This window comes from Esox lucius, chromosome 16, assembly GCF_011004845.1.
Source record: "Esox lucius isolate fEsoLuc1 chromosome 16, fEsoLuc1.pri, whole genome shotgun sequence".
Lineage (NCBI taxonomy): Eukaryota > Metazoa > Chordata > Actinopteri > Esociformes > Esocidae > Esox > Esox lucius.
In genome coordinates this window covers 28,159,812-28,186,601 of record NC_047584.1, presented here as the reverse complement: position 1 = coordinate 28,186,601, position 26,790 = coordinate 28,159,812, and the positions used below count along the sequence as shown (strand labels likewise).

Here is a 26,790-nt window from a genome sequence, read left to right as displayed (position 1 = left end):
TGTTGTGAACTTCATTGCGACGGCATCACGGAGACATTAAAATGGGCATCTGTGTTCTGGAAGCATTAATCTCTTCAAGCACATTCCAGCTGCTATGATGTGTGGTGGGGAGATAAGTCCTAAACAGGCTCAAGCTAAGCAAACCAGACAACTCTATTATTGGCTTCATAATTGCTTAATTAAACTTTTGTCACTAATCATTATGAGGGCAATAGAGCTGTTATACAGGCTTCTGTTGAGCAAAAATCAATAAACTGCTGGAGCTAATTTCTCCTCAATTTTTTGTCCTGCAAATGAAATTCACTGCTGGCGGTTAGTGATCTGTGGGCCTGCGGAGCAGCTGATAGGAGCCGCCACCATCATGTGTGCTGAGGGTATTCAGTAGCATATGAATATGAACAAATGGCAAACATAAATCTCCCTCCTGAAGTACACCTTCTCTCCCTTTATTATGGAACAATTGACCCATCCAGAATGAATTCTAATGCCAAGGAAGCATTTAGATTTAAATTACATCGCGATCTTCTGGACCTGAAAGATGATGACATAAAAAAGATTAATATGCTAATCACCCCCCCACACCCCACCCCATCCCCCCCATTTCTTTTTTTCAACGTTGGCGGCAGGCTGTTGTGAAGCGTGTAAATAAGAGGAGTGTTTTGTCAAGGAATGACTGCGAGGTTCGCTGAATGCTTTAGACCACGGCCTGCACTCTCCCCAGGATCAACACTTTCTTGTTTTTATTAGGGCTCTTTTTTTTCTCCAAGCGCTTTATAAAATTTGTGTTCATATGAATATAATTATTTTTTATCCCAGTGACCTGGAAAGCACGGCAGCGAGAAGCACCGCAGTGTGTGGCGGAGAAGACATTTTCTCTGGGAGGAGACACCCCAGAGTGGTGTCCTCATCTGCAGTTGGAAGGTCCTGAGATGCCACCATTCACACAAAAGGTTCTGCCTCACGATCACAGTTCAAATGATGTTGTCTTTCATTACTGTTAATTGGCCAGCCTTTGAAAAGAAACTATTTTTGCTGAAAATATATTGCCATAGACAACCGTTGGCAAGGGACAATGGGGGCAAAAGGCTCAGTTTATAATTTTTGTTGGCTAATCCTCAAGAGAAATTGAAACATTTCCAAAACGCAGGAGATGGAAATGCTCTGTGACTAGTCATCATGATAATTCATCATTCATAAAAGTTCAGCATTGAAATTCATCACTTATTATTCAAAATGGCTGCCTGTGATTATGACATACTCTGTGCATCCAATATGTGTATATTTAGATATATTTATAGTAACAGGGGGAAGACACAGGGCCTTAAACACATGTGCTTTGTGTACTCTCCCTGTGTCCTAAATAACTTTAGCTAATTAGCTAATGTTTACCTTCAGTTTAAGACAAAATGATTTCTTGTTGAGTTCACAAATATGATAATGCTTTAACAGGACATTGTTTCATAGGATAATCGAGCTCTTAAAAATACTCCCTTAGACGATTTCCGCAAAGCAGTGTTTCAGCCGTCTCTGTCTAGTGTTGCCTATGGTAAGTGAATGTTACGTCTTTAAAAACCCTACTTCTGAAGCAGAGCCAGGGTTGAAGGGAAGGGAGAGTTCAGGCCAAACGGCCGTCAACAACACACACAACTCATTTCATATTCCCCTTTCTTATTTCTACAGATCCATCCTAGCTGAAGTGCTTTGGCAGGGAGGAGGAGGGTTGTTTTGAATCCCTCCATCTTTGAAGGATGAGTAGTCGGGTTGTGGAGCTTGGTTTGGCAGGGAGAGATGCTTCTGTGCTTAGAAATACACTGCATGTTTTTTTATAGACAGTGCTTTAGTGTAGTGGACATAGTCATGCCAAGACTGTGGGGAGTATTCATAATGGCCATAGGCAATATATACCCGTAGCAGTCGTATTATTGTATGAGTTGTAGTGGTGAAATGATCAGGATTGCTATTATAGTAATTTGAAGGAATAGTGGATTTAGTAGAAGTAAAAATATTAGTATTCACATTAGTATAGTTATTCGTAGATGGAATATTAGAATGAATGGTGTATTGTAATGATGTAGTAATGTAGTAGTAGTAGTAGTAGTAGTAGTAGTAGTAGTAATAGTGGTAGTAGTAGCAGGAGTAAAGTATGCTTTCAGTAGAAGACCAAATAAATAATTTTAAGTCTCTTCATGGGTAATGAGAAACTCTAATTAGGACAAACTGCTAAGTTCTTCAGAGCTCCTGAAAAGTTGAAGCTCTTTAATATATTAACTTTCTCTGTTTGTCTCCACATGGTCCTACTCAGTGTTAATGAATTGCTTGGAAAGCATCTGAAGACTGACTGACTTAATTACAAGCCCAACAGTTCTTGCATCATTATGCTATATCCCCAGCAGAATACTGTTCTGCAACTAGATAAACACATTTCATGGCTGCCTTTATGGCAGTAGTTTCTGGCCAGCAATTGATACCAGTGTTTATTGACTGTGCCGTGTGAAGCGTGGCAGGCATGAAAACGTGGCATTAAAAGTGGAATCCTTCATTTTCGTCTCATTAATAAAACCTGGGCGGAATGCAAATACGGAATCATCATGAGAACACAATATCGCTGGTTAGTTGTCGCAGACCTCGTTCAGAGTTGAAGATGTTTTCAAAAGGGGATGTTGAGCTAGATTTAATTAGCCCAAGAAGAAGCTGCCCGTACGCTAGCTGTGCATATTGTAAATATACAAGCAATAGGGATTATTCAGTGATTATTAATTATGCTTTTATATTGTGCATTTCAATAAAAATTTTCAAATGCATGTGCGCCACAGAATGCATTGTATTCTGATTCACAGCTACAGTGGTAGGTCCTGGGCGTGGGTGTCAGGGAGTAAAATATGTGATACCATATTTAGTTATAGAAAATGGTGGTTCTGAATCTTTCCTGGGAAGCTGACAAACTGCCAGGTTGTTTGCATGTGCGCTGCGCCCTCTGAGACACAGTGGCCCGGGACACTTCACCTCCCTCCTCTGGGCCTGTCTTTTAATGTGTCTGTGTGTGTGTGTGTGTGTGTGTGTGTGTGTGTGTGTGTGTGTGTGTGTGTGTGTGTGTGTGTGTGTGTGTGGGCCCTGGTGAACAGTTTGTAGTGAATATAGTCAAGACGCTGGCGACAGTACACCCACCCTGAGACCGTCAGACCCCTCATCTTCTGTCTGGAACCACTGTTTGAGTAAATGTCTGTTTTTCCCGACTTATAGCACAATGGGGCCGAGGACAGCTGTACTTCACACAAAATTGTCTACAATTACAGGGAAACAGGGGGACTAGTGGAAGGCTGGAATCCACTATGTAGACCAGATAATTTGACTTTCCATTCAATGCAGTTAGATGACGTCACACAATAAAATATCACGCTTTCATGTTTGGGATTCTTGTGAAATTTCACCCAACACACTTGTTTAGGTTTCAGGAACACCTGATCGTTAGCATCTGAAGGTGTTCCAAGACGTGTGCAATTGAAGCAGTCTAGTGAAGGGAACATGATGATTGTGTTAGTGTAATGGTTGCGTAGTGTAATGATGGTGTGCATAGCATCGGGTACTTAGGACTCATTATTGTAATTGTGGCTATTAGGTCCAACTTTTACTGTACCATAGCTTCCTATGAGACACGGCGTGGATGGGAACCTCCAGAGAGAGCTGGTGGGCCTTGTGCTGTGATCCAAATGGACAAACCACGACCACTGTCAATCGGACAATTAGGACTGGTGACAGACATCCTACTACTTTGCGGGTGTGTGTGTGTTGTCTATCCCTGGTTCCTATACTTGGCACTCAACCAGTCTGGCCCAGTCCTGGCCCTCCATCTAACATGTAGCCCACCACTGGCCGTGTATGTTTTTTTACTGGCCCTCTATGTAACGTCTGGCCCACCACTGGCCATGTAGGTTTTTTGCTAGCGCAGTGCTGGCCCCCTATGTAACATGTAGCCCACCACTGGCCATGTATGTTTTTTGCTAGCCCACAACTGGTCCTCTATGCAGCATGTAACCCACCACTGGCCCTGTGTGTTTTTGCTGGCCCAGTGCTGGCCCTCTAGGTATTGAGCGTCTATTGCAAATCTGGCCCTGCATGTGTTGGCTCTATGTTGAGTTATTAAAGCTGCAACAAGCACATTATTTGGATAGATAAAGCATATTGTTAAGATGATAGTTGTGCCAGCCCTCTGCCATGACTGATGGGAAGAAGATGGGGAAGGAAGAGGGTTGGAAAGGACTTTGCTGTAGGCAACTCTGTTCGGGTTTTAAAGTCCTTATGTCTCTCATCCCTGGGTTTCTTCCTCTGCTCCAGTCACTAGAAAGGACAGCAGAGGAATCAGATGAGAGGAGACAGAAGAGGAGAGACCGAGAAGAGGAGACGGGGGAGAAGAGACAGAAAAGAGGAGCCAGGAAAGGAGAGAGGAAAGGAGAAAGAGGAGAAGAGAAAAAAACAGAAGAGAGGAGACAGAGGAGCGGAGAGGAAAGAAAAGATGGAAGGAAATCAACAACCATCCAATGCTCAAGTCCAGCGTGAGGGTGTTGGAATAAAACTATGATTTCAAGAGCTGGGATCTATTGTTTTCTCTCTCTCTCTGTCTCTATCTCCTGCCCTTGTATAAAATGTACCTCCCCTCCCCTCTGTCAGAGCATTAGAGAGTAGTTAACCCTTTCAAATCACTCCCAGATTGAGGACTCCCTCTGTGCCTCCCTGGTACTCCAGGCTGCTGGCAGCAACAAAAGGCTTGATTGGCCAAATAATCAGATCCCGACTGGGCAGTGAGAGGGCTCATTTAGGGGTCCATCATCAGCTGCTCCTTTGGCTGCTGCCTCCCCCAGCCTTCTCCCTTCATCTCCTTTCCTCCCCCAGTCTCCTCCCTTTGTCTCCTTTCCTCCTCCCTTCATCTCCTTTTCTCCCCTAGCCTCCTCCCTTCATCTCCATTCCTCCCCAATCCTTATCCTTTGTCTCCTTTCCTCCCCCAGTCTCCTCCCTTCATCTCTTTTCCTCCCCCAGTCTCCTCCCTTTGTCTCCTTTTCTCCCAAAGCCTCTCCAATCCTGTTGATTCTCCCCACCATAACCTCCGCCCGTCACTCCCTGCCTCCCTTGTCCTCCCCCTCCTCCCCAGTTCAGTAATTAGTGTGTGGTGGCAGAACCTCACGTGGCTCAGGTTGAGAGAGACACTTGACAAGGCAGACATCAGAGAGGAGGCTCTCGCGGCGCCCCAACAGTCTCTTAATTATCCACTTAGGTATCCCCGCTCTCCTCGCACTCTCCTCGCACTCATTCCCCCACACCGCTGCGCGCCGCGCGCTCCACGCGGTCGGGGCTGTCTGCCCATCTAAACACCGGGGAAGCTTGGCTATCAAAAGATGTTGTAAATGAAGGCTTGTGTAAATTATTTTTAATGGTTCCCTCCTGGCTGCTCATTATATTTGTAGTTCCAGTCAGGCACTTGTGAGACGCCTCAGCCTGAAGAAGGTCAGCGGCAGGACCACTGGAATGAGCCTCAGTCTGTAAATGCTGGTTTAATTAGCAACGTGGTTTTACATAGCTAGCAGCTCTGATGTATGGAGCTGGAATTGTAATTGTGTGGGATCGAAAAGGATAACCCATCTCAGGGCTACTTATGCAAATTGCCATATTAGAAAATCATTACCTATCCAAACACTGTGCCACTGTGTGAATTACAATGATGGATTTTATGATAATTGCGATTTAATTTCTTCTGTCTGAATTTTTTGAAAATAATTTGGCCATTCTGAGTGCCATTAATTCTGTATTAGTTAGAGTTGAATGGATGGCTTATAATTAATTTAGAGTGAGTTTCGATTTGCAAGTGATCATGGTTTAGCGGAACAGGAGAGGACTTGTTGCTGTTTCAGAGTATCAGACCGAGATCTATTTAAAGAGTAAAATGAGCCATAACATCATTGTGTGCTCTATGTAGTGGTAAGACCAGTAAAGCCCCACCCTGGCTCCGGCTGAATTAATTACAGCCCATTTAAATACAAAGCTGCATGGAATAATGATGACACTCCTGTGTGGCTCAGTTTATGGAGCAGGGTGCTTGAAATACCAAGGTTGTGGCTAAACATTTTCTCAGGGGACCAGTGTAAAATGTTTTGAAATTGTAACTCAATACTGTATGTTGCTCTGGATAGAGTGGCTGTCCAATAAACAACACGTTTAATGTAAATTAAGCCAAATCGTGATATTTTAATTATGGTATTGACAGATATATGGTCGCTCAAACCAAAAGGAAACTAACATAGAAATCACTAGCGACTAGAACAAAAACCAGCTGTGATATGAAGTCGTTTCTGAAAGGCATCCATGGGGGGTATCCATGGAGAGTTGGCTTGCAACTACCATATGTGGCTGAAGACATTGCGAACATGAATGCCCACTAAATGTACCTCCGCAAACCACAAACAACAATAAATACCCTCACCAACGTAGGATAGGAAGTGAAAATCAAAAGTGGAGAAAAACAAAGAGGGGAAAAAGTTTTCAGCATCGTTCAACTAAACGGGAGAAACAACTGAAAGAGTTACTTATGACTAATTGTTACAGATTCTCTACAATGAACTATGTTTGCAGTGCTTGAATATCAGCTGTGGCTGGCTAATGGGGTAACCCAGCACAGGTAGAAGACATCTTGGCTAATGGGGTAACCCAGCACAGGTAGAAGACATCTTGGCTAATGGGGTAACCCAGCACAGGTAGAAGACATCTTGGCTAATGGGGTAACCCAGCACAGGTAGAAGACATCTTGGCTAATGGGGTAACCCGGCACAGGTAGAAAACATCTTGGCTAATGGGGTAACCAGCACAGGTAGAAGATATCTTGGCTAATGGGGTAACCAGCACTTACATGCGAAAACTGGTCAACCAAGTGAGTCCAACCAACAACTTTTATGGTACTTCACTAACAAAAGCTAGTTAAAACGAATAATGACGGCAGGGTAGCCTAGTGGTCAAGAGCTTTCAGTCTGTAAACAAATGGTTGATTGTTCTAATCTTAGGGAAGATAAGGTGAAAAACTCCATTCTGTCCCTGAACAAGACATTGAATACTAACTGCTCCCCGCTCATTGCTGTGAATAAGAATCTGTTCTTATCTGGTAAAAATAATATGAAAAACCTTGGCAAAATCCAAAGCATGTAAGAACAAACTTTTTTCCTGGCTCAATGCTTGATTTTCATAAAAAAATGTAGACTTGGAATTTTAGGACCTTTATAGGTATTCACATAAAACTATTGAAAACAACTGGAAATTACAGACATTTTGCATTTACTGCTTAAAAATGTATGGTAAAACATAAATGTCATGGCTATCCATTCTAAATAATTATTTTGCTGTTCAAATTCATTTATTCCTATAACATATGTTATGTAAGAATGATTGTGTTACACAGACCGCTGTGTCTATTAAGAGCATTTATATACATTTGTAGCACCTACCATATTTTATTTGTTGTTGCAACTTTTTTTTTTCTGTAGGGATCAGCAACATTCACCACAGATCAGTCAAAAAAACTAACCGGGACCGAAACACAGTTTGAAAGTGTGTCCTAAATGCATTTTCAATTATACAAAACATAAATTCTCTTGTGCTTTAACTATTTTTTCAATGATAGTACAGGTGCAGTCTGCAAAAAGCACACTAACACGCTCCAACAGATCTCTTTCTCAGCACGCTCAAAAAGGACCTCTGACATAAAGTCGAAATACGAGGACATTCAGACTGAAACCTAAAGACTCCTGAACAACTTCTCATTCTGTAAACAATTCCAGGGGTATGCCTTCATTGTAAACATTTTCAAACTCAAAGCAGTGAGCTCTCACCAAAAAGTTCAAAGTCGGATTAAATCTCTCAAGAGCAACGTGAGATTCAGGGTGATCTGATGCAAAAGGAAAATAGGCAACATTCAAAGTCTGTGGCACCTGTTGTAAGATTTATTGATACTACATTTGATTGTATGACTGAGGTTTTTCTAAACATTGAAAATAATGACAGAGGCTGTGAATTTCCTCAGTGGAATGAATTCAACTCTATGGCCTAGAAGTTGCTTAGGAACACATTGTCATCATCAGAACACTGACACTTGTCAAAGTAATAAACTTGATCAATCTTCTCCTCCTTACCTGACAAAGTCAAAAGACTGTAAAGGGAAGAACAATTTCTCTGTTCAGCAATAAACGGATTCCTAGACATTCTTAGAAACCTAGAATTGTTAACGGTAGAAAACTGTAGAAACCCTCAAGATTTGTAGATTTATAAGGACCTACACACTTGCTTCAAATCAAACACACTGGGATCATTGATGTCAACTCTGGACTTCCTCTCAGCTATTTTCTTAGAGACATCTTGGGTCACAGTACAAATTAAACTGGTGAGACCATGACTCCAATGCAAAACAATATCCGGGTCAAGCCTTGAATTTGTTAAGGAATCTTGTCACTACAAAGAAAAGGAACAACCACATAGAAAAATGCCTGGGACCTAAGGTTTCTGAAAGGTATCCATAAGAATATCCACTGAGAATTGGCTTGCAACTTTGTGTCGAGAATGCCCACCAAATGTACATCTGGAAAGGCAAATCAAAATAACTACCCACACCAATCTAGGATATGGAGTGAACATTAAATATGAAAGAAAGGGGGGAAAGTTTTAGCCTTGTATAATTTCATTAAATATAAGAAACAAACAAAATTGTTGCTCACTAAGAATCTCTCATTCCAACTGAAGCACTGCGTTTGCGCGTCTAATGTATTTGTTTGTTAATTAGCCAGGTATCACTTTGCCCCTCACTCACTACCTTCACCCCCTCACCCACTAGCCCCTCACCCCATCTCCCCCATTTACGCCCTGACCCTCTCTACAAGTCTCCCCCTCTCATCCATCCCCTTGCCCCTCTCCCTCCCCCCTCAGCCGTCCCATCAACCCCTCTCTCACAACCCCCTGTCCCTTGCCCTTCGGTGCTCCTGGTGTGGTTTTCGGGGGGTTGGAACGCAATCAGCATCTGTTAATTCCTGTCTATTAAATGTATTGCGCTAACGCACCATCTTGATGTTGTGTTTGTACGGCTGAACTGAGACTTATGACCCTCATCCATCACACGGCTGTCATATCTTTATGTGTTGTCTGAGCGGGCCTACAGCACTCCCAATAGTCCTTAGCCCTCACCAAGCATATCACGAGGCCCGCTCCGTTCGGCTCCACTCGGCTCTGCTCTAAGTGGTTGGCCAGCTGCTCTGGTCTGTACCCAGCAAAAGAGGTCATTGTGGGTTTTTTGTCTCTCGCTCTCAGAGTATCACACTGTTGCACACTCCACGCCAAGCATAATACCAACCATATTTCCCAAGAAGCTATCAGTTGAATTAACCGTGTCTGACTATTTAAACAGGCTTCAGCTCATGCCCCAACACACACATACACACACACACACACACAAACACACACGCAGTGAGACATATGTACACATGTTTGCACACACCCCCATATTCTACTGTGCCTTGTGCTGACATGTCTGTTTAAGATGTCTCATATCAACAGCGTGAACCAGGCCTGGAGATGTATCGTCTCTGGATGATAGAAATCATAATCTAGACAGGATTCAACTGTCCTGACCTCATATGCCTTTGTATGTAATAATGCAATATCAATGTTTAAAAAGTTGGCACATGCTCGGATCTATAATTGTAGATTTATGTTGTGCAGCTGCTGCTAGTTCGATGCCATAAATATATAATGTTCAACAATAAACATATTTTTATTGAATGCCAATGTTATGCTTGTTGAGATGACGTCCCATGCTGACAACGCCAGCAGCAACTGTCATAGCTGGAGGTGGTCAATAATTGAATCAGATTTGATATAACTCTTATCTACTTTAATAGTTTAATATATACAAAATAACACAAAATGAACTATTTGTTATAGGAAAGGTACTAATTTCGAGCCTGTTTCAGAGCAGTCTGATCTAATGTCTTGTTACAGAGCAGTTTAGTCTGTAGTCTTGTTTCAGAGCAGTCTTGTTTAAAGTTTTGTTACAGAGCAATCTAGTCTGTAGTCTTGTTTAATGTTTTGTTACAGAGCAATCTAGTCTGTAGTCTTGTTTCATAGCAGTCTTGTTTAATGTTTTGTTACAGGGCAGTCTGGTCAAATGTCTTGTTACAGAGCAGTCTGGCCTAATGTCTTGTTACCGAGCAGTCTGTTCTAATGTCTTGATCCAGAGCAGTCTGGTTTAATGTCTTGTTACAGAACAGTCTGGTCTAATGTCTTGATCCAGAGCAGTCTGGTCTAATGTCTTGTTACAGAGCTGTCTGGTCTAATGTCTTGTTACAGAGCTGTCTGGTCTAATGTCTTGTTACAGAGCAGTCTGGTCTAATATCTTGATCCAGAGCAGTCTGGTCTCATGTAGATTTATGTTGTGGAGCTGCTGCTAGTTCGATGCCATAAATATTTAATGCTCAACAATAAACATATTTTTATTCAATGCAAATGTTATGCTTGTTGAGATGACGTCCCATGCTGACCACGCCAGCAGCAACTGTCATAGCTGGAGGTGGTCAATAATTGAATCAGATTTGATATAACTCTTATCTACTTTATTAGTTTAATATATACAAAATAACACAAAATGAACTATTTGTTATAGGAAAGGTACTAATTTCGAGCCTGTTTCAGAGCAGTCTGATCTAATGTCTTGTTACAGAGCAGTTTAGTCTCTAGTCTTGTTTCAGAGCAGTCTTGTTTAATGTTTTGTTACAGAGCAGTCTGGTCTAATGTTTTGTTCCAGAGCAGTCTGGCTTAATGTCTTGTTACAGAGCAGTCAAGTTTGTAGTCTTGTTTCAGAGCAATCTTGTCTAATGTCTTGTTAAAGAGCAGTCTGGTCTAATGTCTTGTTGCAGAGCAGTCTGGACTGATGTAATTTCTTGTTAAAGAGCAGTTTGGTCTAATGTCTTGTTACAGAGCAGTCTGGTCTGATGTTATGTCTTGTTAAAGAGCAGTTTGGTCTAATGTCTTGTTACAGAGCAGTCTGGTCTGATTTTATGTCTTGTTACGGAGCAGTCTGGTCTGATGTAATGTCTTGTTACAGAGCAGTCTGGTCTGATGTAATGTCTTGTTACAGAGCAGTCTGGTCTAATTTCTTGTTACAGAGCAGTCTGGTCTAATGTTTTGATCCAGAGCAGTCTGGTCTAATGTTTGATCCAGAGCAGTCTGGTCTCATGTCCTCTGGAGGACAGATGGAGCATCACACTACAATGAAACACCCTCTCTGCCTACTCTCTCTGTCCTTGCTTTTTCCCCTATTTCCAACTCTTGTCCATGATGATAGACACAGGCAGTATTTCTCCTTGTTAAGAGCAGTTCTGTTTATCCACCAGGTAACGATCCATATCCAGCAGACATTCAAGCCCTCAGGAAGAGAGGCTCACTCAACTCTGTCATTTCATTTCCACTGTGGAATCCATTACCAGATACTGGGTTTTTTAACGTGGTGCCATATGTGATTTTACATTCAGACTACCTTGTTGCACACTCACTGGAAGGGGCCGCTGGAGGGTCTAATTAGTCTCCAGACTGTTGATGATCTTCACACCCTTACACGCCCAAGCCGAGGGCCAACGGGAAAGGGACCATTTGGGATTAAGTAGTGGTGTTATGCCAGAGGGCGGCCATTTTGAAGGCATGCTTGTTGGAGAAGTTGTGTAACTTGTCAGTTTGAACGTCCAGTTTTTCTCGCAGTGAATTTGCACGATGACATACAAAAAGTCATGTCAAGGGTGCTTTGCATTTTTGTGCTTTTTAAGGACACCCGATACTGTGTTTTTGCGTATTTTAGGGAGACCCTATTTTGCGATACTTGCGATCCTGGCTGTAGGGAGGCCCCTAGCCGTCTCCATGTTGTTCTGTGGGCGATAGCAGGGACACCCTCTTGGCATCTCTGCGGTTTTGTTTGTCCCCAATTAGAGGAAGATGCCCTGTATTGTCTCTAATTGGGGATCTTATTTAAGATCCTGTTGCAGCTCTTCTTTTGTTTTGTTGGTAACAAATAAAAGGAATGTCAAACTCCTACAACTCTACGCCTTGTATCCTGCTTGCGCTCACGTCCTCTTGCCTACCCTCAGCCATGAAACTTATCTTACCCCTAACTTGCGTTTTGTTGCCTAAACTTACAAAGTGCCCAAAAATGCATTAAATCCTGGACATTAGTTTTAGTTTTTTGCATAAATTTACTGTAAGACCGTATTGTTCTGCATAACAAAAAATGATGTCTAGTATAGATGAAGACAAGCAGATTCTTCCACAAATAAAATGTCTAGTATAGATGAAGACAGGCAGTCTCTTCCACACATAAAATGTCTAGTATAGATGAAGACAGGCAGTCTCTTGCACAAATAAAATGTCTAGTATAGATGAAGACAGGCAGTCTCTTCCACAAATACAATTTCTAGTATAGATGAAGACAGGCAGTCTCTTCCACAAATAGTATGTCTAGTATAGATGAAGACAGGCAGTCTCATCCACAAATAAAATGTCTAGTATAGATGAAGACAGGCAGTCTCTTCCACAAATACAATTTCTAGTATAGATGAAGACAGGCAGTCTCTTCCACAAATAGTATGTCTAGTATAGATGAAGACAGGCAGTCTCTTCCACAAATAAAATGTCTAGTATAGATGAAGACAGGCAGTCTCTTCCACAAATACAATTTCTAGTATAGATGAAGACAGGCAGTCTCTTCCACAAATAGTATGTCTAGTATAGATGAAGACAGGCAGTCTCTTCCACAAATAAAACGTCTAGTGTAGATGAAGACTGTCTCTTCAAATGTGATGTGGTACTCCCCATATTCTGGACAGCCATGTGAAATTAATCTCGGAGAATAAACATAGCGGCTCAACAACTAATATAGTTTTGTTTTAGTGCCTTTCTGGCCAGTCTCTAACAGCTGGTCCCACTGGCACGACACGCCACTACACCAGGCCTTGGAGATAATAGCGTCTGGCTCTGCCAACCCAGGGCCTCAGACTACTTCTGTGTAACTGCCCACTGAATTACAAACCAGTGTAGAGACAAACAGACTCACAGAGACTCCCACGGAATTTGTTATGCGGGGTCTTTGAATTTTATTAATGTAATGCAAACACAAGCCTTCCAACATATTAAATTGTTGATGTTATGCGAATCCACTCTGGAATTGCAGATCGTCATTAACATTATTTGCATGTTAATCTGCATCTTTTTAATTAGTGATATTATATATGCACATAATTTCCGCCTGGTGATGCCAAGTCCCAGAGACATTAATTACAGTGCTGAGATGCCAAACTGTTTTCACACTTTTATTTGTTTACATGCTGTCATACGGATTCATGGGGAAGTAAAAAAAAAAAAAAACAGCCTAAAGAATAAAAGTAGAATGACAAGATTAACTAAAAGCTCTTTTTGTTTTCATAATTCATATTGTAATATTAGTCAAACGTGGTGATTCCTCTTCCCTGGGAGATAGATGGTTATTTCGTTACAGCACCTTGATGTTTTATTAAAACCCATAATGGACTCAAGAGGCTTCTCTTAGTTCTCTTATTAATTTACACAAAATACTGTATGCTACCTTGCTGCTACGTCGCTGCTAGATCACTGGCATGCATAGGCAATCAGCCCCAAAGGAGCCCCCACTCTACATCTACAGGAGCCCCCATTCTACGTCTACAGGAGCCCCCACTCTACGTCTACAGGACCCCCACTACACGTCTACAGGAGCCCCCACTACATGTCTACAGGAGCCCCCACTCTACGTCTACAGGACCCCCACTACACGTCTACAGGACCCCCACTACACGTCTACAGGACCCCCACTACACGTCTACAGGAGCCCCCACTACACTATCATATTTATAGAGCGTTAACTGGTAGGTATTTAATAATTATAAGACCCATTGGACCCATTGCTAAAGATGAGGAAAAAAAAGGCTATGACAACATGCCAATGTTTAAAAAAAATATATAGTATAAATCTGACCTATAATTCATACAAATCTGACCTATACTTTTCTTATTACATTAAATTCTTAATCTTGAAATTCATATTTAGCTTGAAAAACTATTTTTGGCAACCGGAGTAATTCTTATAAATGAAAAGTATTAGTGTGTTCCAAATACTGTATAAATATTTAGTTTTTTTATTCCGAGCCATTTGGAAGTCCTATGTGGTCATCCATGACATCCAGCAAAAAAGCCTACTGAAGCAGTCCAGAGAACATAGCAACTACGTGGGAAACCATAAAGTCTGTGATAAACCGTGACATCAGCTACACATCAATTCTCACTCTGTACCACAGTACTTGTCCAAAATGACCACTTATCAATATTCTATTTTCCAATTGATAATTTACTTCATTACAGTAGCCAAGTAAATGAAGATCATAAAGTATTTGTTTGCCTAGAGCTCCTGTAAAACTATTGGGGACTAATTTCATGGCGCTGACCCTGTCTTAATTTCTGGTAGCCTGTTAGCAACTGGAGGGAATCCAGCAAAACACTTCAGTTCACCCAATAAATTACATGCAACAATTAAAATGGAGTCCACTGAAACAGTCCTTCAGAGAGGAACATGCTACGGTATTTTAACATATTGGCAAAATATACCCCCAGTGTATTAAAAACACCACTGAATGAAGGAGAATGTAGCGTAAAATTATTTGTATCTATATATTGTCTAGAAAGCATTTAATTTGTCATAAAATTAAGTTGACACAATGGACTTTCTTCTCTAAAACTTTATTTGCAATTTGAAGTGCCCCCTCAGCACGATATGTTTCAGTAAAAAAAAGAACAACAACCTCTATGACTGCACGCTTCAAACTCTTACATACAAACAGGTAGAAAGACACTACATGGGTATTACAACAAATGCAATTCTTTCCACAAAAAATGATAAAATACATCTTTGTGACATAAATATCAATGTGACTACAATAGGATGACTGAGAGATCTAGGGGTTTGATAGGATCGCTGATTGTTAACGGTTCATCTGTGTTATAATGGCAGCAGACACTGATCTGGACAGCAGAGGGATTTTGCTCTACATCAGGACAATGTAAATAAAATGCCTGTGGCCAAAACCATGATCCCTTTATGAGGTACACTACACACGTTTATGTAAGACTTTAAATGGAGCCGGGGTCTTTCAGAGAATAGCTGGCCATTTTGAATACAGACAATGTGTAGATTGTTCTGAGGTTAGAGTGGGATTGGAGGGGAATAGGTTAGGGTTATGGGGAGTTGGTTAATGTATAGGAGGAGATGGGTGAGGAGGTGATTGTGGGTTGGAGGAGATGGATTGGGGGAGATAAGTTAGAGCTAGGGCTGGATGGGTTAGAGCAACAGGGAAATGGATTGTGGAAGGTGGATTTGGGGAAGGTGGATTAGGGGTAGACGGGTTGGGGTGAGATAGGTTAGGATTGGGGAAGATGGTTTAGGGGTAGATGGTTTAGGGGCAGATGGTTTAGGGGCAGATGGGATACAGTCAGGGGAGATGGATTAGGCGGAAATTAGTTAGGGCTAGAGAGAGATGGTTGGGGGTTATGGGTTAGGGCTAGAGAGAGATGGTTGGGGGTTATGGGTTAGGGCTAGAGAGAGATGGTTGGGGGTAATGGGTTAGGGCTAGAGAGAAATGGTTGGGGATTATGGGTTAGGGCTAGAGAGAGATGGTGGGGTGTTATGGGTTAGGGCTAGAGAGAGATGGTTGGGGTTATGGGTTAGGGCTAGAGAGAGATGGTTGGGGGTTATGGGTTAGGGCTAGAGAGAGATGGTTGGGGGTTATGGGTTAGGGCTAGAGAGAGATGGTTGGGGTTATGGGTTAGGGCTAGAGAGAGATGGTTGGGGGTTATGGGTTAGGGCTAGAGAGAGATGGGTTAGGGTGCGATGGGTCTGCTGATGCAATACTAGTGGCACAACCGATACTTCAGGTAATTCAGCATATCATGTCTAGTCACCCGATCTCCACAGAAAATGACCAAGAACTTAAAAAAAAACTCTGGTGGGAAAGCACCAGAGCAGAATGCGAAGCATTCCAGAACTCCATTCACATGAAACTGATCAGACTGAGCGTTCAACCATTACTCTTCCGTCTGTCTCCAACTCTAAATGAAAGATTGTACTCTTCTAATACAAATTTGCCCCAAAAATGTTGTAATTAGAAGCTACAAAAATCCAATATACCAATGTAAACAGAGTTTCTGAAATATATATATACATATATATATATATATATATATAAATATATATATATACTGGCTTTTCCAAATTAGCTGTGTAGGACTACAGTACAATTTTAATACATATAAATTCCACTTATGAAAATAAGTACAGTAGGCGAACCACAGAACAACATAATGGTGGCAACAAGGGTCCTTTTCAATCATGTATGTAAGTTTGTAAGAATTGCTTTCTAAACAAATGTCTTTAAGGTTTTCTTCACACAAACGAATGCCACTGACCCGTTCGCTCCATAGATGACCCTTCCCACTGTGACCGCGCCGACTCCGGCATTGTGTTCAGTTTCCAGGCTCGAAGACAATTTGTAATTATTGCAGGTGATTACGTGAGGAAGTGATACCTGGACCGGTGGATTGAGATGTCTGCTCCGGTCATGTTGCAGTCATTATAACCGGCCCCGTCAAGATGTTTCTTTGACCTGTATGACAGGTCCGTCTCATGATCTACAGGGCTAGATTTCCCATGTCAAGGGAGGAACTAAATGGGTTTTTAATCCTAAACTAACCATGCTGCACATTGCTTATAGTGTTCAGGTGAAAACTCTTTTCTACTGCTCCATTATCCCCGGCCAAGTTGGTCTGTAACCTGAATCGCTAGAACAACAGTGTATTAAAGCCCGATTCTATATGGACTCTGCCATGCAACAATGCCTTTCTTTCTTTCTGTCGATGCCTCCGCAGTTCCTTTGATGGTTCTGGGAGATGGCCGAGCGCCTCAGGATATTTTCTGCCCGTCCTTCGAGCTCAATGGCCGGTTTGTCCTGCCTGTTTGTTTTCGGCTAATTGGCTGAAGATGTAATACGTTAGTGATGATGTACGCCGAAGACCGCTGACCCTGGCCTAAAGAAATATTATGTCGCAGTAAACTGGGCCTGCACGGGCCTTTATCACTCTAAATAGTTATATAGCCAAAAGCTCCAGGTTTCAAGTGTTTGGGTCAGTGTGTTAGAGGAAGGTCAGGGGAGTCCTGTAATTAATATATTAACAATGGCAATCTGGACCCAGCATTCAGGACATTTAAGAATCCATCTTGGGTTGACACTAACAGATTGGTCTTAAAGTAGAAACAAATTTTAAAAAAAGTGTTGTTGAAATGTACAACAGACGGGTAATTAGTTTTTTTACAATGCTAAAATTTTCAGGGTTTCAAAAACTCAATACTAAAAAAGTTTCTGCACACTTCCAGGCAGATGCAAATTTCTTTAACAGTGGAGATTTCAGTTAAACTACCTCCCTCAGGACACATCACCACGAATCAAAAATGGTTAATTAAACATACTGTATGTTAGTTTATCCGTTGTTGTGTAGAGAACTTGTCCCTCTATTCCTGTTTATAGAACAGCCCCCACTATACCCATGTAGAGCACTTGTCCCTCTATCCCAATGTAGAGAACCTGTCCGTCTATCCAGGTGTAGAAAACTAGCCCCTCTGTTCCCATGTAGAGGACCTAGAAAATCTGTTCATTTTGAGGAAAAAACAATGCGTAGCTGTTCAATAGTGTATGCGTTTGTTCTGGAGACCTAGAGTAGCCTTCTAGGGTAGTTATTTCCACTGGATAGTGCTGTGATTTTTGTCCTTTATTGTGGGAACGACAGACAGCAGACCGAGCCAAAAAGCCATTTCACCTGCATTAATACACAATGAATTATTTATACAGCCCAATTATTTGGTATCATTTATGCAAAGAGTGTCATACCAGGCATACATAAAGCATTACGGATGTTTAACCCACGGAGAATGGGAACGGGAGTAAAGACCGGAAGGTCACAGCTGACAGTCAGGATGCTATCCTTGTTTTGTTTCCGCGTCAGAACTGAATCTCGCCGAAGAGCAGCATACATCTAAACCGGACGACTTCCTGTATACAGCGTCTGTTGGTATTATGGCCGTTGTTTGTTTTCTTTCTGTCACCTGTCTCTGTGCATTTATTACTAATGAGATTTAGTGGAGATGAAATGCATAGAATTTAAATTTAACGTGCAGCACAACTTTTAAGAAAAAACATTTCTTCACACTTTATTTTCTTACAGTATGTAGCTTACATAGTCTAGATTCAAATTCATACAGCGGCAGCCAACGGGTTTCTGTTCATGCTTGACTTTGATTATTTCCTCAATACGAGGTAGCATAATGACTTGGTTCTTCTGGTGGGGTTTTCCCCCAGAGATGGTTGGTGCCCCTGGTTGGTCACTACCCCCTCACTAATCCAGTCTTAGAAGGATCTCTGTTAACAGGGATAAGCATTTGCCTGCTTTCTTCACCTAGGAAAACAAGCTCACACCCCAGCCCACAGCTAAGTGGACCACACGTGTCCAAACTATTCCGTTTAAATACAGAGGAATCTGCTGGGGTCCTCCCTGAAGGTGACATGGTCATGCTATGTGCTGTACACTGTGTTATACTGTCATTGGAAAACAAAGACCTGGGCTTGCAGGAATCATCATGAGCTATTCACCATCCAAAAAGTTCTCTACATAAACAGTCCCCCTTAGATCTGTCGTCTACATAAACAGTCCCCCTTAGAATCTGTCATCTACATGAACAATCCCCATTAGAATCTGTCCTCTACATAAACAGTCCCCATTAGAATCTGTCCTCTACATAAACAGTCCCCATTAGAATCTGTCCTCTACATAAACAGTCCCATAGAGAAGCTGTCTTCTACATAAACAGCCCTCCATAGAATCTGTCCTCTACATAAACAGTCCCCCAGAGAATCTGTCCTCTACATAAACAGTCCCCCATAGAATCTGTCTTCTATATAAACAGTCCCCCATATAATCTGTCTTCTATATAAACAGTCCCCCATAGAATGTCTTCTATATAAACAGTCCCCCATATAATCTGTCTTCTATATAAACAGTCCCCCATAGAATCTGTCTTCTATATAAACAGTCCCGCATAGAATCTGTCCTCTACATAAACAGACCTTTATTGAAACCGTCCCCTACATAAACAGTCCCCTACAGAAACCGTCCCCTACATAAACTGTCCCCTACATGAACAGTCATAACTATTTCACTACGTTATTCATTATTTTGAAAACCTACTATTAGAAAATATATATATTAATCATGCATCTTTGAGAGAAATATTATCAATGTTTGTATTTAAAATAAGATTGCAAATCAATACGTATTAACTATGATAGTTATTCAATAAGCCACTGTTGTGGAGCTTGCTCTAAACAGCTGACTGAGAAGGCTTTGATTTTTCAGATCCCACTCTCTTTCCTGTTGGTTGGGCATGTCATTAGAACCATTTGTCATACAGAAAGTCATTATTATACTGGATAATCATCATTATCTTGACACAATCTCAAACAGCTCTGTCAATGTAGTTGCTTCCCTGGAACACTTGAAGACACAAGTAGCTCTTGCGATGCCGTACCAGCTTAACCATTCAATCATTAAAGAGATCAGTGGCGTGACCTCAACTTCTTACTGCTAACTTCAAGTGCTTGACACTGAACCTCGTGCAAATTTACTCGTAATAGCGTGAACAGCCTCTTTTCACTTTCACACCTTAAAAGAGACAAATCTTTTAGCACTCAATAAACCTGCACTTCACTTACCCTACATGAACATGTTGAGGACAGACTAAATGCACTTAACAGGTGATGGATTGACTGCCAGACTGCCAGACTGACTGACTGGCAGAGTGACTGTCAGATAGACTGACAATATACAGTGCCCTCTATATCTGTGGGGACGAATATTTCTCTTCTTATTTTGTCATCATACATCAAAAGTTGGGATTTGAAATTAAACCATAAGTTTACTACTGAATGTAGATTTACTGCCTAAATTTCAGGGTGTTTTTGTAAACTCAGAAAAGAAAATTTTTTTTTTTTAAAAGACTCTATTTTAAACAATCAATTTTTTAACCATCTGAAGCTCTTATGTTTAGTATTTGGTTGCCTATTCTTAGAATACAATTACGGCCTGAAAGCTGTATTTTCACTAGTAAATATTGCAAATGAAAGCCATGTGCCATTGGATTTTAACTGGAATATTTACTTCGCCATCCAAGTACTTCACACATTTCAGCAGACAAGATGTTCCTGTATCGTTGAGCATTAATTCTTCCTCGGCCATCTGCAGTTAAATTATCAATGAACAAAAGTTAATTGATAGTAGACAGTTTTTGAGTCATCTCTCCAATACATTTTTCCAGATCTCAGCTGCCTCCTTTAGACACTGCAACCTGGCCTTGATGATTTTTAAGTAACTAGCGGTTAACAGGTTCTGATGTAGTGTCTGCAGTTCTGCTTGTGAAGCCTTCTGCTGGATGGTTGTGGCTGACACCTGCCTAGCTCCTGGAGAGTGTTATATATTCTCCTGGAGAGTGTTATATATTCTCCTGGAGAGTGTTATATATTCTCCTGGAGAGTGTTATATATTCTCCTGGAGAGTGTTTTATATTCTCCTAGAGAGTGTTATATATTTTCCTTTTTTTTGTTTGTTTTTCATTATGCCCTACCAGGCCATTGGTGATTGAGCATGCCAGTGCTTTTCTGATATTAAATAATGTTCGGAACTGTTGTTTTTGATAAGCCTAATGTTTTAGCCATGTTTCTGATTTATTTTTTATTTCCGATTTCTCAGCCAGCCTGATTTTCCTCAACATTGTGTGGGCCCTCATGTTGACTGACACCAATAACAGATGCCAAAGGAAAAGGTGAAACCGAGAATCAGAACTACACATTGACAGCTCTGTTTTGCAAGCAGAAATTATTTGACGAAACACAACCGAATAACACCTGTCAAACCAATTGTCCCAAAACCTTTGGTGCCCTGAAATGGATCATAATCTACAATTTAACTTAATTAGTTAGTAATTAGTAATTAGCCAATACAGGAACCATCTTTGTGGTACCAATTCCTATAGAGAGCACTGTAAGTCAATTTGCCCATAAATTAATTAAGTGAAGTCTACATACACAGACATAATATATTGTGAAACATCCTCTATAGAAATACTGAAACGTAATGATAAAGGGCTCATAATGTTTCGGTATCTGCCGTCTAGCTGTCCCACTCGGTGCTGAACATATCAGTGCTATGATGCAGATTTACTGGTTAAAGCACATTCGTTTTTTACACTGTAACATGGTGGATTACATTCATCTTTCAACTACTATAGTTGTTCAATAGGAAAACAGTAGCAGGACCTAAACTGTAGCATTATAATTATCTAGCTAGCTGAAATGCAGATTCATATAACCAAAGTATACAGAAGCATCAACTTAGCTTTAGCTACCATAAAAAATAAATATGGCACAGCTATCCATCTTTCTTACTATGTGGTAGTCAAGACACAAGCTAGCTGAACTGTTAGAATATAGCGCCAAAGGATGAAAAATCTTTCAACGCTATTCAGACTGACTGTAAATTTCCTTTGGCTGTTCCAACAGAAATGGGGAAGGATATAATTTGAGCCTGTAGCTTTGATGGAAGAGGTGAAAACAACGACTGAGCTGGCCACAGCAAAGCACAGAGGAAGCATTATGGAGAAAGAGCATTCAGTTGTTTATAGATGGTAAGATAATAAAATATATATATATTTTTTTATTGAAATCAGAGTTGAATGCCTTGATTTTGAAAAATGTGTCTACTTTGCATTAATGGTTGTGTTTCTTTGCTTCTGTAAATGTTGGTATTTATATATTTTATTGCGTGTTTCACTTTTAATACCTAGGTATGTGTTTTGTCAGGTATTGCGTCTTGTTAATAAGTAGCCTGATTGAATGAATGTTAATAAATATGTGTTTAATGTCATTTGTATATTTGCTGTATCTTTGCTACCCAAGGTATCAGTGAAGGAGCACATTGGTCAGTATTTCACATGCTTGCATTACCAGTCATGCCTACATCGCTGGCCTACCATCTACCATCTTAATATCTACATCACCTGTTTGTGACAGTAGTGTTAACTGAAGCCTCTCTATTTATATGAAGGGCAATTTTTCTGTGGTTCCTCAGCAGACAGAGAATCTAGATCTGGTCTACTGTAAGCAGCTTAACACACCGAGGACCTAACCACTCTTCTACCACAGGACGTGTCTCTCTCAGCGTTTCTGTCTCTTTATCTGTCTCTGTATCAGTCTCTTTGTGTCTTACTCTCAATTAGATTTTAATTGAAAGGGCTTTGTTGGCACGAAAACCATTTCGGCTCATTGCCGGAGCAAGTGGAAAAATAAGACCAGCATTGTAAATAACACCATTGAAAACAAAAATAAATATATCTGAAACTCTATGTGTACATTACACACGTTATAGGGATAAATGCATTTTAAATGTTATGTGTTCAGGGTTTTGGAAAGGCGCAAATGTCTATGATTAACAATGGTATGGGAAAATAAATAAAGAGTTGAATACTGGTTATGTTTGCAGTGTTGCTTGTGCTCCACTGTTTGCCCTTTCCTTATTGCAACAGGTCACACATTTGTCTGCACAAATACAGGATTTTTGCAGTGTTCCCAATTCTTTGTGATTTGCTGGAAGTGCAGCTCTGTTTCCACCTTATTTTTGTGGCAAAGCCATGCTCACTGAGACTGAAAATAATTAAGGTTTACCTTCATTTTGAGTCTGTTCCTGTGGTCAGGTATTCTGTATACTCTATGTTTATAGCAGAATGTCATTCCTGTTTGTTTCAGTATTTTGACGTTTCTATTTTGTCAAACAGTTCTCTTTTAATTCTCTCTCTTACTCCCTTCCTCAAAATTGATTTCAAATTAAATGCTTTATTGGCATGGGAAACATTTCTTTACATTGCCAAAATATATGGAAAATAAACAAGGAATAATAACTAACAGGTGTCTCGCTTTCTCTTTAGTTCTGTTTCTGTCCCTCTACATATCTCTGTCACTCTCTCATTCAGTATCTGTCCCTCATTCTCTGTGTCTCACTCATTCTGTCTCTGTCTCCTCAAACCGTATCTGTCCCTCACTCTCTGTCTCCTTCTCCAACTTTATCTGTCTCTCTATCACTGTCAAGCAATATAGATGGTACTTTTGTCAGTCTGTCCTTCTCTTTTTTCTCTTTTTTGTCTCTCCACATCTCCAAACAGTATCTGTTTCTCGCTTCCTCTCTCCCAATCTATCTCAGTGTTTGTCTCTCCTCAGCCCCTGCTCTCTCTCCGTTTCTATTTAATGGGGCTTTATTTATTTCAATGTCTCTTTTTCTCTGTCACTCTCTTTCCCTCTCTTTCTCTGTGTGTTGTCACTATGTGTTCCTCATCTCTGAGTTATAGTGTGGTTGTGAGTAGTTGGCTGCCTCTACTGTTTGTGCTACAAAAGACAGGAGATTTGCATGACAGTCATTTCACTGCCTGCCAAAATATTCCCCATTAGTTTCAGCTGGGTGTGTGAATTATTGTTGAAATTGATGAGCTTAGTAATGCAAATACAGGTCAAATCACAGTTTCCAGATGTGCTCATGAGGTTGAATTCTAGAACATTCCAAGATGGAAATAACATCCAAATGGCGCTTATAAAACTGCCGTAGTGAAAACACATTGGCAATAGCGAGTGGGAGGGGCTAGAAAACCCCCACGTTTCCCTATTCACCGCGTTAACTATAGAACACTTCATTGATATAAAAGAGCAAAACACTTGAACCTGTTTAGCCCTGACTTCATCTCTGTAGAGCATTCTAGTACCGCTGGAGGGGCTGCTGCAGCACAGAGGAGATAATCTGCATTCTGGAAGGAACGAGATGGACATAAAAGATGAGCTAAATCACGGAGAGGAATGTTGTTGTGGGGGCTAATGGAAACGTTTCCCCACAACAGAGAGGGAGTGGCGGATCCACTATCACGGCCTAGCAGACAGACCTGGCATCCATTCACAAACACCGCCAGCCAGTCAGGCTTGGAGATGTGTTTCCCTGGCCCCAATCCCCACTCCCACCCCTCCCCGCGCAGCCCTCTGCGCGGCCCCCAGCCATACACCTGAATAATTTGTGTCAACAGGTTCTAGCATGGCCACAAAAATACAAAAAATAATAAAATGAAACAACGAGAGAGAGACATTTACAAAATAATTGTCACACAGATTTGAACTCCAAGGCCCAATTAGCGCGTGTCAGTCCAACCTGCACCCATGCATACCTCCATCCCTACACCCATCACTACACCCATCACTACACCCATCCCTACACCCTTCCCAACACCCATCACTACACCCATCACTACACCCATCACTACACCATTCCCAACACCCATCACTACACCCATCACTACACCCATCCCTACACCCATCCCTACACCCATCACTACACCCATCACTACACCATTCCCTACACCCATCCCTACACCTTTCCCTACACCCATCACTACACCCATTCCCAACACCCATCCCTACACCATTCCCTACACCCATCCCTACACCCATCCCTACACCATTCCCTACACCCTTCCCTACACCCATCCCTACACCCTTCCCTACACCCATCCCTACACCATTCCCTACACCCATCCCTACACCATTCCCTACACCCATCCCTACACCCATCCCTACACCCATCCCTACACCCATCCCTACACCATTCCCTACACCCATCCCTACACCATTCCCTACACCCATCCCTACACCCATCCCTACACCCATCCCTACACCATTCCCTACACCCATCCCTACACCATTCCCTACACCCATCCCTACACCCATCCCTACACCATTCCCTACACCCATCCCTACACCCATCCCTACACCCTTCCCTACACCCATCGCAACACGGAACAGTGAGGACGTGCTGGGTCACCCACAGAGGATCGGGATGTCTCGTCGGAAATATGCAAAGCAGGTCTTTTGGAGCGGGAGAACGCGGAGAGAGGAGATAAAAGCGCAACGCTTCAGAACAGGGAAACACAACAACATTACGGTGACAGGGTCACTGTAGGACGTGTCTGTTCCACAGCCGGGGCAGATTCCACGGATCTCTCCACAAGTCATTGTTGACACCGCTGCGACCGTTTTCAAGTAGAACACACAGACGGAGGAAATGCTTGTCGGACACCAAAAGGCTGTCCAAGTAGCGTACACCATTCAGCATCAGAATGTGTCACTCGGTTCTGTTAGCGTGTCTTCCCAGGCGGCCCATGAAACTGCACGCTGGATTGATTAGATTGTGGCTGTTTCTCTGACTCCTGCTACAAGCGAGGGGTATTTAGACAACTCCCTGGCTCCCTGCGTGCCCTCGGGATGACAACACACCCCGACTGGTTGACTGCCGGAGACAAATCTGGATTTGCGGCGCGCAGATAACTCAACTCAAGGAAAAATCAAGACATGTTAGATAAGCAAACGTGAAGGACAGTATGACTTCTACACAGCTCTAAACCCTCTCGCTTACGACAGGGCCGACACTACCCACTGTACACCCCAACCCATGAATGATAAATACACAACAAACTGGAACAAGAAATATGGAGACGGAGATGAACTGACCTTTTCCAACAGCCTGCCTGTTGTCTCCACATCATCTATTTATAATCAGACTGATAAATGTTTTAATAAACCGGTTGCATAATTCATCAACACAGCCTAGTTTTAATTGACTTAGCAGAATAGTAGTGTGATCAAAAGGCTGATTAAAGCATCCCAGTATGTCTCCTCTGCAGCCAGGCTCCAGAACATCACAGAGCAAGACTGCTCCGGAAAAAAAAACATCTATTATTTAATCGGATCATTAATTAAGTGATTGATTAGTTGATTACCTCTGACAATGTTGTTGTAAATAGTTTACATTGACTCGTGGAATTCAGCAACTAAAGGTTACATCTCCCACACCCTCTCCATAGTTGCAAGCGAAGTGGGTCATTATATTAGCAAATTAGTGACATTGACATGGGACGTCGGAAAGACACGGTGGAGTTATTGTCTCGGGAACATCTTACTGACTGGATCTCTGAGACGTAAAGGAAATCTTGTGTCCTGCTGGCAACCGGGGACTAGGAGTCAACGCATCATTTGTGTCAGAGCTGTCTGACAACTAATTACAGACTTATGATAAGGGCTCCTGTCACCTGTATACACTCTGCTGCTACAGCTGTCTCATCGTATTGTCTAATTGTTTGACAGGATGTTGTGTAACAGAGACACTGGTTATTGGACAGGAAGTAGTGTAAAAGAGACCTTGGTTATTAGACAATATTCTGTTTAACCGAAAAATCAATATTATTTGTTGTTGTTTAAAAATGTTGTTTAAAAGATATTAATAATATTGCACATGTTGTGTAACATTGTTATTAGACAGTATGTTGTGTAACACTGTTATTAGACAGTATGTTGTGTAACATTGTTATTAGACAGTATGTTGTGTAACATTGTTATTAGACAATATGTTGTGTAACACTGTTATTAGACAGTATGTTGTGTAACATTGTTATTAGACAGTATGTTGTGTAACATTGTTATTAGACAATATGTTGTGTAACAATCTATCTTAAAGTGCATGGGTACAAGGTAGTCAATG

At 41.5% G+C, this 26,790-nt stretch overlaps 2 long non-coding RNA genes across 2 annotated transcripts; both read left to right on the top strand.

Moving 5' to 3' along the window:
• The first annotated feature begins 705 nt into the window (after positions 1–705).
• On the top strand, positions 706–2,132 carry LOC109616725. Its single transcript, XR_002197965.3, has 3 exons — positions 706–950; positions 1,496–1,546; positions 1,681–2,132. It is a non-coding gene; the product is annotated as an uncharacterized LOC109616725 (long non-coding RNA).
• Positions 2,133–3,114: 982 nt separating this feature from the next.
• LOC109616724 lies at positions 3,115–4,383 on the top strand. The gene is made up of 3 exons (XR_002197964.3): positions 3,115–3,212; positions 3,617–3,775; positions 4,333–4,383. It is a non-coding gene; the product is annotated as an uncharacterized LOC109616724 (long non-coding RNA).
• The last annotated feature ends 22,407 nt before the right edge of the window (positions 4,384–26,790 follow it).